At 38.4% G+C, this 16961-nt stretch overlaps 1 protein-coding gene across 4 annotated transcripts in view; it reads right to left on the reverse strand.

Annotated features, from left to right (window-relative positions):
- tspan4a (tetraspanin 4a) overlaps nucleotides 1-16961 on the reverse strand; it is a 169144-nt gene that overhangs the window by 38168 nt on the left and 114015 nt on the right. The window lies entirely within an intron of this gene.

Consider the following 16961-nt stretch of genomic DNA (forward strand, 5'->3'; position numbering starts at 1 on the left):
TAGTAAGCGGATGGATTTTAAACAAAAACACAAGGTCAAGGCTCATTATTAGAGGTTCAAAAGAAACTGCCATTGTATTTTCACTTGTTTATTGAGACCTGGAATTCAACACAGAGATCCTTGTGTTTTCATGGTCGGATCTTTTCATGCTGATGCTTCAAAGAAAGCAAAGTATGAAACTATTTTGATGCATACCTGAAATACTCTTAAAAGCTTTTGCCTGTAGCTATTGACAACAACAGGTACATTTTCTGAAGCTGGCATCTGATGCCTTTATTCTGCCCTGAACCATTTTACATCACAGTATTTTGATCATTTTTCTGAGGTTTTATCACCTCTTATCTGCTGATTCTCCTTCTCTGTAGTTTAGTCAGACAATGTAAGTGGAGTTGACGTTTATGTAGTATATGTACAGCCTAGATATTTGGCATCTAGTCTTGTACAGCCTAGATATTTGGCGTCTAGTCTTCGTAGCTCCTCATGAGAAAGCATCAAGCAGGGAGAGGCGAGGCCATTAAAAGATAATAACTTCCCTCCTATAGCGGAATGTAGAATCAGAGCCTACTTTTGGATATTGGCGTTTTGAAATGCTGTATGAACAGCAGCAGCAGAAGCAACAGCAGCAAAAAAGGACAGCATAGCTGAAAAAGTGCTTTGGATATACAGTATGTTGCAGTGAGAGGCATAAGTCATCTTAGTGAAGTGACTGACTGGAGTTGACTGCCTGAACTCACTTTTTTATTTATTTGTTTCTTGAAGTTAATGCATATATGTATATATATGTATATATATATATATATATATATATATATATATATATATATATATATATATAGTTTTTTCTCTAGTCTTAGAGACCACTCAAAATTGTGCTTACAAGCCACCATTCACGCACAGAAGAGGCTATTTCTATGCTGTTTTGCAGCAACTTTATTAATATTTATCTCTAGTTGTTAATGTTGTTTTTGTGCTGATCTTGTTTTTCTTAGTAACATGTATTATTATTATGGTGCCACCTGCTCATTAGAGGCATTAAACATGTTGCAGGCACGGGGCCAGGGATTGAACCACCACCCTTTTGATCAGTGGATGACTGCTCTACCTCCTGAGCCACAGCCATAAACGTTGTTAAAATAAAGTACGAAACGTTATGAAGAAGATAGCAACTATAGATTCACAAACTCTCCTAGTTTGTAGTTGGCCTCTCTTTGACTTGTCAGCTGGCTTGACTGAGTTATGATGCTACAGTATCAGCTGAATTAATCATTTTGGAGAGAAAGAAAACAGGCAAACTGTAGAATAATTTTCACTTAAATTTCACTCAACTCTTTTTATCCAAAGCAGCCCAGTAAATTTCAACTTTATTTCCATTGTGAAGTTTTCAACAGAAGACAAACTCCCAGCCTGTCAGTATTAGTGCCCTGCTCTGTTGGCCTAAAGAACCAGTAAAGCCTTGGAAGATACTGCAACATGTTCAGCTGAGGCTAATGTTTGACACTGCTGTCAGAGGGGTTTTCAACCTTTGCAACGAGCTCTCTTTGAATTTCAATTATATCCTCAACTGGTGCTGTTTCATCGGATGTATGCACCAGAAAGAAAAGGAGGAACAGAGGTGCAATACATGACTCCTTTCAGCTAAGTAATCACACTTTGTTGTTCAAATAAAATCATTTCTAATATGTATCCCAATCCCAAAGCAACTTTACAAACCAAGAACATAAAGTTGAGAATGAGATATAAAAGTACTCTGAAGCAAGAGGAGCAAAATGGAAACAAAATGCGCCTGGCTGTCCAACTCCAGCATGGTCAAAAGCTTGTCAGGTTCACAGGAAAAAATGTATGCAAATTACAGTGTAAATATTATGCACAGACGGGGAGTGAAATACAAACGTAAAGGGTAAATGTAAACTGCACTGTTCTGAGTGTAGAAAGGATGAACACTGTAGTAATGCAGCTTTTTCCCACATTTGTAATGCTTTGGCAGTTCAAAAGTACCCAGCTGATAATGATATGAAGAGACCTCCCCCCAGAAAGAGTGACAGCATCAGTCGCTTCATCAAGTGCCTCAAAATGACATATAGTACGTTTACTTTCAAGTGACAAAGCCCTCTGACATTGTTATAGAGGAAAACAAGTCTGTGTGGGGAGAAGGTCTGGCTGGATGGATAGGTCAACAAAACATCGGACTTTAACCAGGAAGAGTGCTGTTGGCTTCCCATTTCAAACAGTCAGCGTTGCTTGTTTTTAGTGTATAAAATGATTTGAATCTATTTTTTTTTAGATAATATTCTCTACTTACTTTTTTCTCTAGATGTAAGTGCAACATTATCTATAAAATATCAGGTCTCTATCAAACTAAGTATGATTTAAAGCAACATTATGCAACTTTTTTACCTTCAAAATCATTTTGATGCTACACTGACTTGCAACAGGGAGAATTGGGAATCTCATTCCCACACCACGCCCCAAATGGCGGTAACCAAAGTGGGTACGATATCCCGGGAGAAGTGCACCACAAGCTAGCTACTGTATAAGAAGAAGCTATCTCGGTATTTTTATTATGTACAGGCTATTGTTTTCCAACGACAACTTTAGATTAAATCTACTCATTATGACAAATGTATACTTTAGCTAGCTAGCACACCCTGCCGCCTCACTCCCCGGCACTAGAAGACAACTACGCCGGGAGGAGAGTGGAGGCGGCTCCATAGACTGACCTTTAGTTAGCGGCTGGAGCAACTTGAAATCAGCCAGCACAAACCCAAACACTGGCTGCCTCCTGCTCTTCCGGGTCAAGGCTCAATTTGTATTCACAACAGTGGTGTACCACTCTAAAAATTGTAGGGGCACCAAATCGCAAATACCGATGATGCAATGTTGCTTTAAGTAGGCTTAAGTAGTGTAATGGCAAAAAATTACACTTAAGCACTGTTCCTTTTAATTCTTATGTTTTTATTAACACATAGCCTTCTCTCAGCATTATTGAAAAAACAGTTTGTCTCCTCTTATCCTGTTGATTAGATCCTGCTTAACTGCTGAGACAGAAAGTCTGGGAGACGAAGCATAGGCCCTTTGTTTAAACTGATAAACTACAAGGACACTATAAACCATCTTCCTTCCCAGATCCGGGTCCTCCCTCTGCCAGTTACGAAGTACGGGAATGTAACCTCAGATGTGAACGTGGGGGATAGGGGATTAGGTGAAGTGGGTTTATGACGCTTTCTGTAGATTTAGAAAAGTATCTGGCAGGATCTGTATCTTTATGTGCGTGTTTGGCTTTAATCTTCTGACCTTATCTTTATGCTGCCTGTGAGAAAATGTAAAGTCCTGTTTTAGAACAGATCATGTGTGAATTGTCACTCCCCTTTCCCCAGTGTGCATTTAAGCTCAGTGTTCCCTTCACTCATTTGAAGAATCGGTACTCACTGAGCTGTCTGTGCTTTTGTGACTCTGTTATTCTTCCTATATTTGCAAATATATCTTAATAAATACGAAACCCTAACTTGGTTCAGTTCTCCGACTGTCTTATTTGTTACATTTACTAAACTTTGAAACCTCTACCCCTGCTGGACCAGAAACTTCCATTACAGTAGGCCTAGGTGTTACCCCCACTTCTGGAACCAAACCTACACCCTTGGCTATATATGTTAATTTATGCGATCATAAACCTTTTTTTGTTTTCACATGGACCTGCTATTTAAACATCAAATACTAATGTACTAAATCATTACACTGTAATTTGTTGTAATCAGTTGTAATCTAAAGCATTACCAACTTGGGTTCAGTTTCTCACTGTATCTGGCTGAGGTAATGTGTTCATGTTTATTCAAATGTTTTTGTACGAGTGGTGACATATTTGCTCTCGTGTTTCTTCATACAGTATTATCAGGAACTTTGCTAAATTGCAATTTAAAGTTTTTATAATTACCGTCTTTGCAATTCCTCAACATTATCTGCAGCACTCAAACAGCACACTCACTTTTCACATTTATTCACGGACACAAACAAATGTCCTGTCTGTTTGCCGATCATCTCAATTTGTCTCTCATATTAACATTGCCCTGACGTGGGTGTATTTTAGCAATGTATTTAGCCAGGGGTGTTTATCTAATTGCATTTCTCCCAGTCTACACAAAATGAAAATTTCTCAGGCTTGAAATGTATTCAGACAGGGGTGCTTCACTTTCATATATTGACAAGCTAAAATGTTTTGACGGCAAATGCAGGAACAGTAATGACGTGGAAAAAGTGGAGCTATGGGGCTTGAAATGGGATTTCACGTGTCGTACGTCTGCGTTTTTAAATAGATGATGCTTGTAGTTAGCTTTACCGCATGAGTGGTTGCACTTCACCTGCAGTGGATACCTTTTCCATTTCTTTCTCCTTATCATATTATTTCAAATTAGTCTAACAGCAGTGGAACAGAGTCAAGAATTGAATATAGTGATGTGGGAGTGACAGCAAAAACAGATCCTGATTCTCCAGAGAAATGATGTATGTCAACAGAATTTACCATGAGACATCTTGTCACTGGAAAAACTGGATTTTTGTTTTTAAACATCCAACAGAATGAAACACAGTGATTTACGCAGCAGTAAGACAAGTGAGGGCAGGTCTTTGTTCTTAGATATGCATGAAAGATCCCCTAAGATAAAGTAACGCTCACTACAACTGCACTATTTATTATTCATAGTTATATATATATATATATATATATATATATATATATATATATATATATATATATATATATATATATATATATATATTCAGTTATATATGTAGGGGTTGTGTAGTTAGGCCCGCTGCCCCTAGGTAGCTTCTCTGTTCTCTCCTCTCTCCCTCCCTCTGTCTGTCCTAATTGCAGGAGTGGAGTCTGGGGTGCAGGAGTCAGGGTTCCAGCTGCCTCTCATCTACCATAGTCAACCTCTGCTTCATATACCCGGTCATTCCTTCACTCTGCGTCAAATTATAGACAATACTGCCACAGTTAGTCTCGCTCCAGACAAACCTCGGCCTATCTGTTTAAGTCTACTTGTATGTTTGCCTGTCCTGATTCCTTTTCTTGTGCCTCCAGCTGCCATTGGAACCTGACTACTGCTACCGCTCCACTCCTGCCATACACCGAACCAGAACCACCACCACTGGACCCCGCCGGTAGCCGGCCTACTGTCTCTCTCTGACGGACCTGCTCCTTCCCGGAATTCACCTGACCTGTTCTCCACCCTGGAAACCTGGACTTGCCTTCCCCCCCGGAAACCTGGACTTGATACTTGAGTACTTTGACAAAAACCTGTTATATTGGCTATATGGCTCTGCGTCTGTCTGCATTTGAGTTCTGTTTATCATTCAAACCTAACTATATATATATATATATATATATATATATATATATATATATATATATATATATATATATATATATATATATATATATATATATACATATATATATATACATACATACATACATACATACACACACACACCCACACACACACACACACACACACACACACACACACACACACACACACACACACACACACACATAATTGCAAGGGTTCACCAATGTTTTCTCAGTTAGCCTTTTAAAATGATATCAGATTAGTAAACAGAATGTGCCTTTGGAACATTGGATGAATGGTTGCTGATAATGGGCAGTGTAGATATTGCATTAAAGATCAGCCACTTCTTTCTACAACAGTCGAGAACCCTTTTGCAATTATGTAAACACATAATGTAATCTGAAAACTGCTGCCCTGATTAAAAAAACAATGCAATTGATCTCAGCTGGTATTCTGTCTGTAATGGAGTATTATGTATGTATGTATGTGTATATGTGTGTGTGTGTGTATATATATATATATATATATATATATATGTATCATCATAACCTGTGTATAAAAAGTTAATGAATAAATTAAATTATAACAAAGTAGAAGAGCAGAACAGAGCAAATGCTTATAGTCTGTTACAAAACCAGACTAAGTGTCTACAGTCATGGTTGCAGCTCTGTAGAGCTTAGCAGGTATAATGTTTCTTAGTTGAGCTCGTTAATTATCTCTGATTACAACTACGTAAATGTTAGTGTATTAGTGTGTCTAGACCTTTGATTAATTGTGTTTTAAACTGCTCACAAAGGCTTATAGAGGGGGTTACGATAAAGTGTTTTTAATTTTTAATAGCAGGCATTTGTAAAGTTTTACAAATGGCGCCATCAGAACAAAATACATGGCCAATACATCTGCTGTTCTAGATGCAGTAGTAGCCATGATTCATTTTAACAGCTCTCGTACCCTTTGGGTTAGTGGATGAGGTCTTTTGGGGATTCAACCTGACCACAGATCTTCATGACTTCATTTTTACAGCAGCATTACCTCACCTTGACTCATCCCAAAGCACACAAGCAGATAGGAAATCACCTCCATGGTTGCCAGCATGACAGGCCAACCATCAACCACTGAGCTGCAGAGGAAATGCCTCATGATGCATTGACCTGATAACTAACAGCATGTAGAGGTGAGAAAACAAATGATCCTGGCAGGATGAGCCACACTGTAGGTACACTCTGAAATGAGGGTCAGGGTATGATGACTTTTTCTGTTTTGTTTTTGTGAGAAGGTTTTCAGAAGAGAGTAACAGAGGGGTCATGCTGTCCTAAAGCAGATTTAAAACCACATGATCTGTAAACACTTTCATGTCAGAGAAGTCAATAGGACATACCAGGGTGCATCCATAAAATATTTGAAATATTTTTTTCCCCCAATAAAATACCTGAGTACTGACACGGTACTGCAGTAGAATATACAAACTAGTTTTTCTAACAGAAAAAAATGTAATCTTATTTCCATTTACCAGAAGCCAAGATTCTGAAATGCTCAAGTCAAAAATAATCGTGCTTATATTTTTGTTCAGAATTATGATTTAAATCAGCAAAATGTCAAACAATAAGTAAACAGGGTTATAAATGTAAGATAAGAATGTGATGCCAAGTTTCAGTACTTCACAGTTTCTCTGTGCTATTGACACATTTAGGTCATAACTTTAAAATGTTTTGAGGTTTGCTACCCAGCTTCACATATCACGAAGTTTACACCATAAAAATAAATACACCTCAGACCACGTTTGGCTTTATGATAAGCAATCAAAACAAGTAGAAAAAAAAGATAAATATATCCATCAGAGATAGATCAGTTTCTCCACTCAAAGGAGCCTAAATAGATTATAATCATAGACTGTAAAAATGCGCAATGGCGTTGCGGTAAGCTAAACGCTAAAGAGGGAAAGTTACAGATTTTTAACTGGCTAAACGGAGGAATTTAACTGGGAGGAGTTTAACCGGCAGGTAAATGCGGACCTCAGGGTACTGGGGCCATATTTATCTGCATGTACGACAGTACCCAGAAAATTGGCAAACATTCTCTTGAGTTACCAGCTAACGCTACCACTCTCTAGCTAGCTTGGTTGGCAAGGTGCTACTGAATGCTGAAGAAATTTCTTTAGGCGACCAAAATGTTCAAATCAACTTTGATAAAGTGAAAACACACTGTGAGAGTGTCAAGGTTTAAGACGATAACATGGACAGCACGCCTAATCAGGTTCACACCTATTTTAATGTACACAGGGCCATGGATACACATTGCTCTAGCATGATTGACAGGTTGGCGGGTAGCCACGCCCCTCAAACATCCCCTGCTTTATCGTCAATTCTAAAATAGTCTAAATGGGATTTTAATTTACAAAATGAACATCCTGCTGTATTGAAGAAGACTTGAAACTAGCGATTGAGAGAAACTCATTATAAAAATGAGAAACAAGAAAAACAAGGTAATAAATCAAATGAGAAGTAGGGTCATTTTCTCATAGACTTCTATGCAATTGGACTTATTTTTGCAACCAATGGAGTCACCTCGTGCTGAAAATGAAATAGAATGCAGTTTTAAGGCACTTCCGCATTGGTTTCACTTTTCAGACCCACAGTTTATTTATAGAGATTTTAATTTTCCATTTATAAGACAAGACATTAAGGATAAGCTATCATCCTAAGGTACAAATATGTACAGAAAGATAAGGAATACTAGAAAAAAAGAAAAAAGAAAACCAACAACAATATCCAAAATGTGCATCATAATGTGTTTAAGTATAGATAGGACAGACCACTAGCCTGGAAACCAAACAAATCTGCCAACTCATGTTTCATTTGCTCTGGCAGATGCGTCTCCCCCAGAGACCCTAGAACCTTAGAAAGAGACATGTGGGGGTCACAGCTTTTGACTTTAAATTCTCACTCATATGACAATTTTTCTCTTCACTCCTTGATCTAAATGTAATATCCACCTTTCACATCTGTTCTCTGATTTGACTTTAGTAGACTTTTTTTGTAGAAGTAGATGACACAAGTTGAAGTGAAATCAGCACAACAAAAAGGTGATTAACAAAAAGCAGAGAATACTGAAAATCGCAGACTGATGACACAAAGCAGTTTAAGAGTAGCTTAGGGCAGACTTTTTATTTTAATTTGAACCCATCAATGTCAAAATGAAACATTTTTGCTACAGGGCATTTGTTGCAATGGGTGTTTGAACTCAGAGATCCCAATAAAAGCAGAAGTCTGCAGTGCACCTCACTGTTGGGGTCAAACGCGTATTGCATTTGAATTTTAAATTAAAAATAAATATGTTTGATGTCTTCTGAGGTGAGCTATTCATATTTGGTATTTAACAGTGGATGAGTAAAACTATTAGTATTAGTATATAGTACACAGAGGGCACTGTTTATACATATTTTGCAATATAAAGGATTCCAGCATAATAGGCCTTTTTAAATTAGAGCACACAAACACACAGCCTTTCAGTTATTGATCTGGGTTTGAATCATTTATATAACAGACTCCAAGTCCTATCAATATAGTTACATAACTGCTTTATATGCACCTCAGGGGTAAATTTTAAAGGAGCTAGAGCAAGAAAGGCCAGTCATTTCTATCACTTGAATGGTGCCTATTGAGTGTCAGCCTTTTCGTTTTGGCTGGTTTCATTCCACTGTTCATCCCTGCAGACAGTTTGATAAGTAAATTAATCTAATAGTCTACTACCAAAAGGTGCTGTTACTGCTACAGATACCACTGCCAGTGTTGTATTACTTGAGATTGGTTATACTAAAAATTACATGTATGCATCATTTAAAAGAGTATTAAGAGTAGTCTATTATATTACAAAGCTCCGCCCACACTTAACCTGAGCAGAGGTCTAATTAGCTGTGAGTGAAAACACCTGTGTGAGCATGCCAGGGCCTTTAAATGCCCAAATATGCTGCTGCACCACTGTTGCTCATGTAGCATTTCATAAACAAGCTAGCCTGTTGTGTTGCTTTGATTGAATTTGAAAGGTGGGAGCATCTGTTTAAGTTAAAAATGTTTCAACTTGAGTAAAAGAATTTGTGCTTTATGGCCTATGGCTGTGCTAAACAGAGAAGAGGAGAGAAACTGAAGGAGAAAACACTAAAGAGTTGGAGTTTCCGGTGAGTTATTTTTTAAGTTTGATTGGTCACACCATACACTGCATATAACAAATGTAACATATGTATATATATCTTTTATATACAATGTATGGGTCATTACATAACACTTTTGCTGCATATGCAGCTAGCTAGCTTAATTTGGCAAAGTCAAAGGCAAACATTTGCTTCATCTTTCTTATGAATGCCACTATAGTCTCCAGTCACACCACAAAAGGCTTGGTGACATAAGTAGTGATTACTAATTGGTGCTCCTTGGTGCTAATTGGTGCTCCTGTGTTTTGGAGAGCAAACCAGTAACATGCTAGCTATGATTGAGTAGTTGGCTAAAGCTGCGTTTCGACCGCAGGAACTTTCCACTCAGAACTAAGAACCTTCTGAGGAACTTTTTGCACTTTGACCACAGGGACCAGGGACTAAATTAAGTCCCCCCCCCCCCCTCTCCAAAAGTCCCTGATTAAAGGTAGTCTTTTCTGAAAGTAAAGGAACCTGGGTGGGGTTTGCAGGGATGACTGCCGCTGATTGGTCTGCACATACAGCATGCAGGCTTCAACTCGCCAGCTGCTTACTTCATAAAACAAGGAAGTACTCTTAAATCGATATATGACCATTTTTGGACCAGGGGAGACCATTTCTCCTTGTTTGATAATATTAAAAGTAAGGTTAGGCTTTGCTGCCGGCTTTCCAACTCATTTTAAAAAAGACGGAGAGCAAAGAGTTCTAGTTCCTTCAAAATAGTTTGTGCTAACATGCATGTTGTGAATTGATGTCTTGACTGTTCATTTGGTGTTTGTGAGCTTGGCTACAAGGCTGTTAGGCTGCTGGCTGTGCTGAAGATTTGCTTGTGGTTTTGTCTTCACATTTGTTGCCTGCTAATTTTCGCTCTTCTGCTATCCAGCTATGAAGCAATCTGTATTGGTATTATTTGGAAGTAGTTAGTTACTTTGGGGGGGCCTTCCCTATTGACATAACATTATTTATTTTTTTATATTGGCATGTAGGGATATGACTTGACTTGCACACACTGTTCTGTTCGAGTTAACTAACTGAACTACTATACTTAAAAGCAACTAAATTTTATGTGAAATGGCAAATTTAATCCAGAACAATCAATTCATATGCAAAGTATGTATACAAAGATTAGCATACATATGCTAACAATTGGTCAATTAACTACTTAAGTACACTTAAGAGGTCTGAAAGGCTCTTAAGACTTCATAATTAACTGGTTGTCAATACAAAGACCTTTGGACTCTTGTAAAGAGATCACACTTTCTACAACTACAATTCTACTACTCCTACGACTACTGCCACAAATTATAATGCAAACGATAATTGTTCAATCCTTAAAATAATGCTGGTTTTCTGCTGTCATTGCTCTGTTTATTTGTCTGGCGGAGTAATTTTCCCTTGAGGTGATAATAAAGCCAAGCGGACGAGGTTGTAAACCCATGCCAATGGGTTATATAAAACACCCATACATACATTTTTGATATCACGCTGCTGAGTAAGACCCATTTTTTATTGACTCAGACACTTTGAAACACAGTGGCTCCACTAAAGTTAACCTTCTAGGAACTTTTCATCATCCTTAGGAACCAACAAAGTGAAACAAACGGTGACCGTTTCAGGTGTGTTGTTTGAAGTAGCTTCCAGCTGCGTGACAGAGCTTTTTATCAGGTCTAAAGCCACTGTAATAAACTGGACCACTGAGCGTGACCATCCTTGAAGCCTGGGATAGAGTTCGACATGCACCTACTGCTACAGTCTAAGTTATGGCATATGGAAGGCTTTTGTTGACTGGAGGATTGGCATTGGCTTGTACTTAACTGCAGGGCTGCTTCTATGGTGTTACCATGGTGATGGAGGAGGGAAAAAGCAGCAGGTCCTGATAATCAGAGATAAAGTAGAGCTCTAAAGACCATCGGACACAAAATAAAAACTAAAGTAACGCTGACAAGGATCTAAAAGATCTAAAATATGGGTCCTTTATATTTGTGTGCCTGGAAAGAAGTATTACATTCTTTAACCTAGTACGTTTATGTATCCCTTATCCAATGTACATTCCCACAAATAAATTAACATTTATTTTGAAGCAACTCTAGATTGTAAACTGAGCATTTAGAAAACCCTCAAACACCGCAAACACTTAACTACTTTATAATCAGAGTTTTGAGTTTGCTTTAAAGTGTGTTTAATGTCACAATGACATTTTGGTATTTCCTGACATTACTGGAGTTAGACAAAAGTCACAGAGGTATGCAAAACCCCAAAACAAGTAATACCAGGGCCAGAATCTCCGATGATACTAAAATGTTTAATTAATAAAAGCAGCAAATGTAGCATGCAGAAAGGAGCAAGGTACCATGATTTAGAAAATAATACATGTTCATCATCAAAAGATATGTCAAATGTGAAACATTTATTTTTACTATTCTCAGTTAATTTCTTCATCACATGCATGAGGAATAACTCCAAATGATGAACAGCCATCATTCCCCTTTTGGGTATGTGTCTTCTCTGAACTTACAAGGTGAATGCTGCATACAACAGCAGCGAGCATCAAAGAATGACTCCATTAAGAGGTGGTTTGTGCCCAAAACATGGAAAGACAATTCCTGTTAATGAGGTACAATGTAGAGAGGAGACACAGATCCTTTGTTTGTTTGCATATCATTCTATATCATAGTTTGTATATGCAAAACAATGCTGGGTCTCAAATCGCGTACCTCCGCACTTACACTTGCTATTTTTAACGGAGAAGTGTGTCACACAGAGTATGGCAAAATGCAGTGCACTATGAGTACCCGGGTGCTGCACTCAAAAAGTTGCGTGGTCTCCATCTTGGCCAGGTAGCGGAAGGAGAGGGACCACCAATCTTGTGGAAATGGCAGCCAAGGAAGCTGCAGGGTAGATGCAAGGGGTTAAGCCTCTTTTCAGAACTCGAACCTCCTATGGTGCCATTTTGATGCTTCGAAACGCTCACCCGCCGTTAGCATTCCATTGGCTGCCATTAATTTTGACGTCACTTTGACAGCGAATAACTTTACGTCTGAAGCGTTTAAAGACTTTTTGTCCATTGTTTATTTCTAAAACACGACAATGTATCAAAGGCTCCATTACCTTGTACCTCACGTTATGGCTCCGTAGCAGACGTTTTTGTAAAAATAGGCTAACGATTGTGTCATAACCAACGAGGAATTACCGTATAGTACAGGAGAAGCTCGCAGGCAGTTCCGACTTACATTAGCTGTTTTAAGTTTAATTACTAATGTTAACTAGCATTTTAGTTAGCAATAATTAGCCTGTGCCTATGTTATCTCCTTACATATACCTATGCTCTCCATCTTTGCAAGATTAGGAATGACTGAGATTTCTCTTGGCACAGCTACCAGAAGACTTACAACTTTCAGACAGGTTGCTCACGTCACATTTACATCGAGTCTCTCAGTTGAAGGCTGCGCAGTAACGCTCAGCGCTCACCGGAAAAGTGCTTCTAATTTCCTTCACTGGTCCAGAGCCACGGGATCTGTTTGTCCAGTTTATATACTGTCTATGGGTAGATGCTAGATCGTGGTTACCTCGTGTGAAACGGGGCACACACAAGCAAGAAACAAAGCCTGTTCATTTTGTAATAAAATTGAAGTGAGAAAACACAGCATTGTTTTTGAGTATTCATCAATAGGATTGATATGAAAAGGAAGAAATTATATAATATGTATTGGAATTAGGACTTAGTTTTGGTAGTAGCAGTGGTTTAAGTGCGTTCCGGGCACATTCGATAAATAAGTACAGTAATCAAATTGGCAGTTTCATACATTAGTTTTCTAGTTTGTTTAAAATAACGCTAAATATCCATTCCAGGGTTTTCCCCTATTCACTCTCGGCTGTGGCACCGATGGAGTCAATGCCATAGACTGTATTAAACTGGTCCATGCACAAGGCAACTGTCTGTGGTTAGTTCATATGTCTGTAATAAAAGCCAGTCGCGTACGATCTGGTAAAGTCAGTTGAACAGGTAAAGATCACGTTGTCAGTAGCCTACCAGTTACAAACGGGCACGGTAACATTGTTTTTTTTTTTTAGCTGAGCTGGACAGAATATTCGGTAAAAATAGATCGTGATGCTGTTGTTCTCTGAAGTAAGCTGGAAGTGACTGTAGCCCTGGTGTGATTTATGAGTAGTAACTGCGTGGGACTCCGTTTTAAAACAATTAATTTGCCTTTTAAATGCTTGACAGTACTTGGTCATATGGTAACTTAGGAGGCATTTGGCCTTGTGAGCTCTGATTTAATTTGGCATGCAGTTAACACACCAGTCATCATTTTGGTTTAACTAAAACTCAACTCTTGGCATTCTCATGAAGTGGTCGTATATCGTACGAACACTTAAGCACAAACAATTTGTATGATATAAGAAATTACGACAACCAGCCGGCCAGTCATGTGACGACCGGTCACACGGTGGTTACGTTAAGCGGTCTTTGCAGTTAAATTTAGCTGAGAAAATGTTACTGTGAGCTGGGTACAGAGCACCGTGAGGTCCCGTCGTTTCAGCAGCTGTTGCCATTAAGTTTAGGCGACAAAAGGTGATTTCTTTTTATTTATTTTTTAGGCACCAAAACGATTGATTTTGGTTTGGATTAAAACACCAGTTCCCTTTAAGTAGTACTCCTGGAACAGGAACGCGCGTTTCCTGGGTGAGTCTTGTGTTTTCCCCGGGACACAAACTCCGCTCCCCCATTTGAAATCCCTGTGTTTTAAGAGCCACCCTGACCACCTCCCTATGTAGACCACAGCGCTCTTATAAAGCTGCAGACACTGTAGTGCATGCAGCAATAAATACGCGGAAAGCATACAAATTACAGTGCATTATTTCCGTAGCTATTGGCGCTTACCCACTGCTAGTACCAGCTGGACTCGGCCCCAGTGCCCCGTCCTCCTATTTAAAAATGGCGAGTTTGTTCAGGACACCCCCGTCTGGTCAGAGAGAATCGTCACTAATCACTGCGTCATCATTGCTAGCGACAATCGGTAGTCTGCAGGTTTTCACCTTTTGGTATCCCCTCAGCTCGCTTGGAACCTGGACGGAGGTGACACTAAAAAAAGTTCCTGTTGGCAGGTAGCGGGGACTTTTTTTTCATAATGGAAAACCAAAAAAGGCGAGTAGAGGAGAGTCGAGCAGGTACCGTGTAATGGAAAAACGCCATATATGTACAAATGGTTCCTGAGATCAGCCTGAGTTTTTGGAGTTACTGTTAAGTTTTTAAAGGGTGGACTGTTTTGTACAATATAGATAATAAACTGTAACCTCAGAATACTGCCTATTACTTGGGTCAACGACACCATTTGTATTTAAAAACCCATGCACGCTGCCTTGATGAAGATAATACCAATGGCGATTTCCCCCCCCACCCCCCAAAGTTCATTGAATGTACAAAAGTTAAGTCCTTTCACAAAATAAAGTGACCAATGTTGTTAAATATACTTTGATATATTATACTGTACAGGTTTTGTTATCTTCTCCAGCAGTAAACGTTCAATAATTGCAAATTGCAGAACTGGTAATGGCCACCCATTCTTTACTGTCAGCAATGTCCCTCAGTGCACCAGCTCTGCAGAACATCTACACCACTATCTCATTCTTTTTCTTTTTACTGCGTTCTGTCACTAATCACTTCCTGGGTAGACAAAACTGAATTATTCAGAGGTTGAATAATGGGGTGCACTGAACATCAGGGAACACAGATACTAAGAGGTGAAGCGTGACAAAAAGACATTCATTAAAAGCTAAAGAGGTCAGTGCTGATTGGCTGAAAGCCCAGAAGAACATGTCAGTCCAGAAATACTCATTGTTACACCACCAAAGACATGCATGAAAATACAACACATTTGGCAATTATGTAATCATGCCAGAATTAGAATAACAAAGAAAAAAAAAAGACAGTACAAAGAACATACAGGTCCAAGGTCTATGGTTGCACATATAATTCAGACAGAAAGTGGGGTAAATATCAAAGTAGGTTGTTATTTACCATATTGTACAAAGGCATTAGAGTCGGGGTTGGCCTCGGCCTAAGACTTTAGGGATAACACTGTCCAACACATGAATAATGTAACGCAAGTGGTTTGAAATTGCCAATGATTTATGATTGGTCTCTACGTTTCAAGTTAACTATTAAATGCCTCTAGAGGGTGTCCAATATAATGTACACTAAATGAAATTTTAGCCCCTGCTGATTTTTTTTTGTGGTCAATTTTATCATTTGATCTGATTACAGGATACTTGAGTCCTGTATTGGTATGAAAACATCTAAAATCAAGTCAGGCAAATGGTCGAGCTCTCATTCAACAGAAACCTGCTATTAGTGCTGGAATGATACGTTGATTCATCAATTACTTGATCTCAAATGTGAGGATATGCTGCTCTTTTTTTATACATTTTTGTTTTACTAAATATCTGTTTTGGGATTTTGGTCAAGCAAAAAGCATTTTAAAGACCTCACCTTGTGCACTAGAAAATTACATGAGCATTCTTCTGACATTTTTAAAATCTAAACAATCAGTTATTTAAAAAACCATCAACAGCTTAATCTACAATGAAAGTCGTTAATTGCAGCCCTAAATGCTATACAGAATTTAAATGGTAATTTAATTGCTAATTGATAAGGGATCAACAATGAAGTTATACAAAAGTAGTCACTGGTTCACCGCTGCTGATGTTACTGTTTGCCATGTTGCCTGTAGTTTAATTGAACTAGTTATTTGATTCAAATACAACAATAAATGCTATGGACTTTTGATTCTATTGCAATAAATTCAGAATCTTGTTAAGAATTGAATTTATTGATTACGTGAATAGTCCGAGTGGTCCTCTGACTGTAATGCAGAACAGTAGTTCTGCATTACAAGATACCTTGTACATAATCTTCAATGGGACTTGAAGTAGGGGTTTTTTAAGAATGCACTTGGACCATATTTTAAAATGTTGAAGTCAATCGTAGCATCAAACCAGACTTCTTCTGGGAATGCAATTCCCTCCAGTGCCCGACTAATCTCACTAAAAGTCTCACCACAGTCCAACTAATACCCATTGTCAAGATGTTTGCTATTATGTGTGTGATAGATCTTTATGGTCAGAAAAGAAGACACAATGTCACGGTCTACTCACGAGTCTTAGGGTTTAATATTTGCAATACCATGTAACAATAACATATTGTTTTGTTCAAATCCAAAGTACAGCCCTCAAACCCTTAATTAAGATGGATTGAATTTAACGATTTTCCTGCTCAATGCATTATCAAAAACTTAAAAACTTAGCTGAAATGTGAAGGGATTACAAATAAGGAGAGGGCTAGCTCATCTGCTTCTTTTCTCTTGCTTGACTTATTTATTTACAGGGGAAATGATCCAAAATGGATGAGCTGAGATAAATGAAGATTT

This window comes from Sander vitreus, chromosome 1, assembly GCF_031162955.1.
Source record: "Sander vitreus isolate 19-12246 chromosome 1, sanVit1, whole genome shotgun sequence".
Lineage (NCBI taxonomy): Eukaryota > Metazoa > Chordata > Actinopteri > Perciformes > Percidae > Sander > Sander vitreus.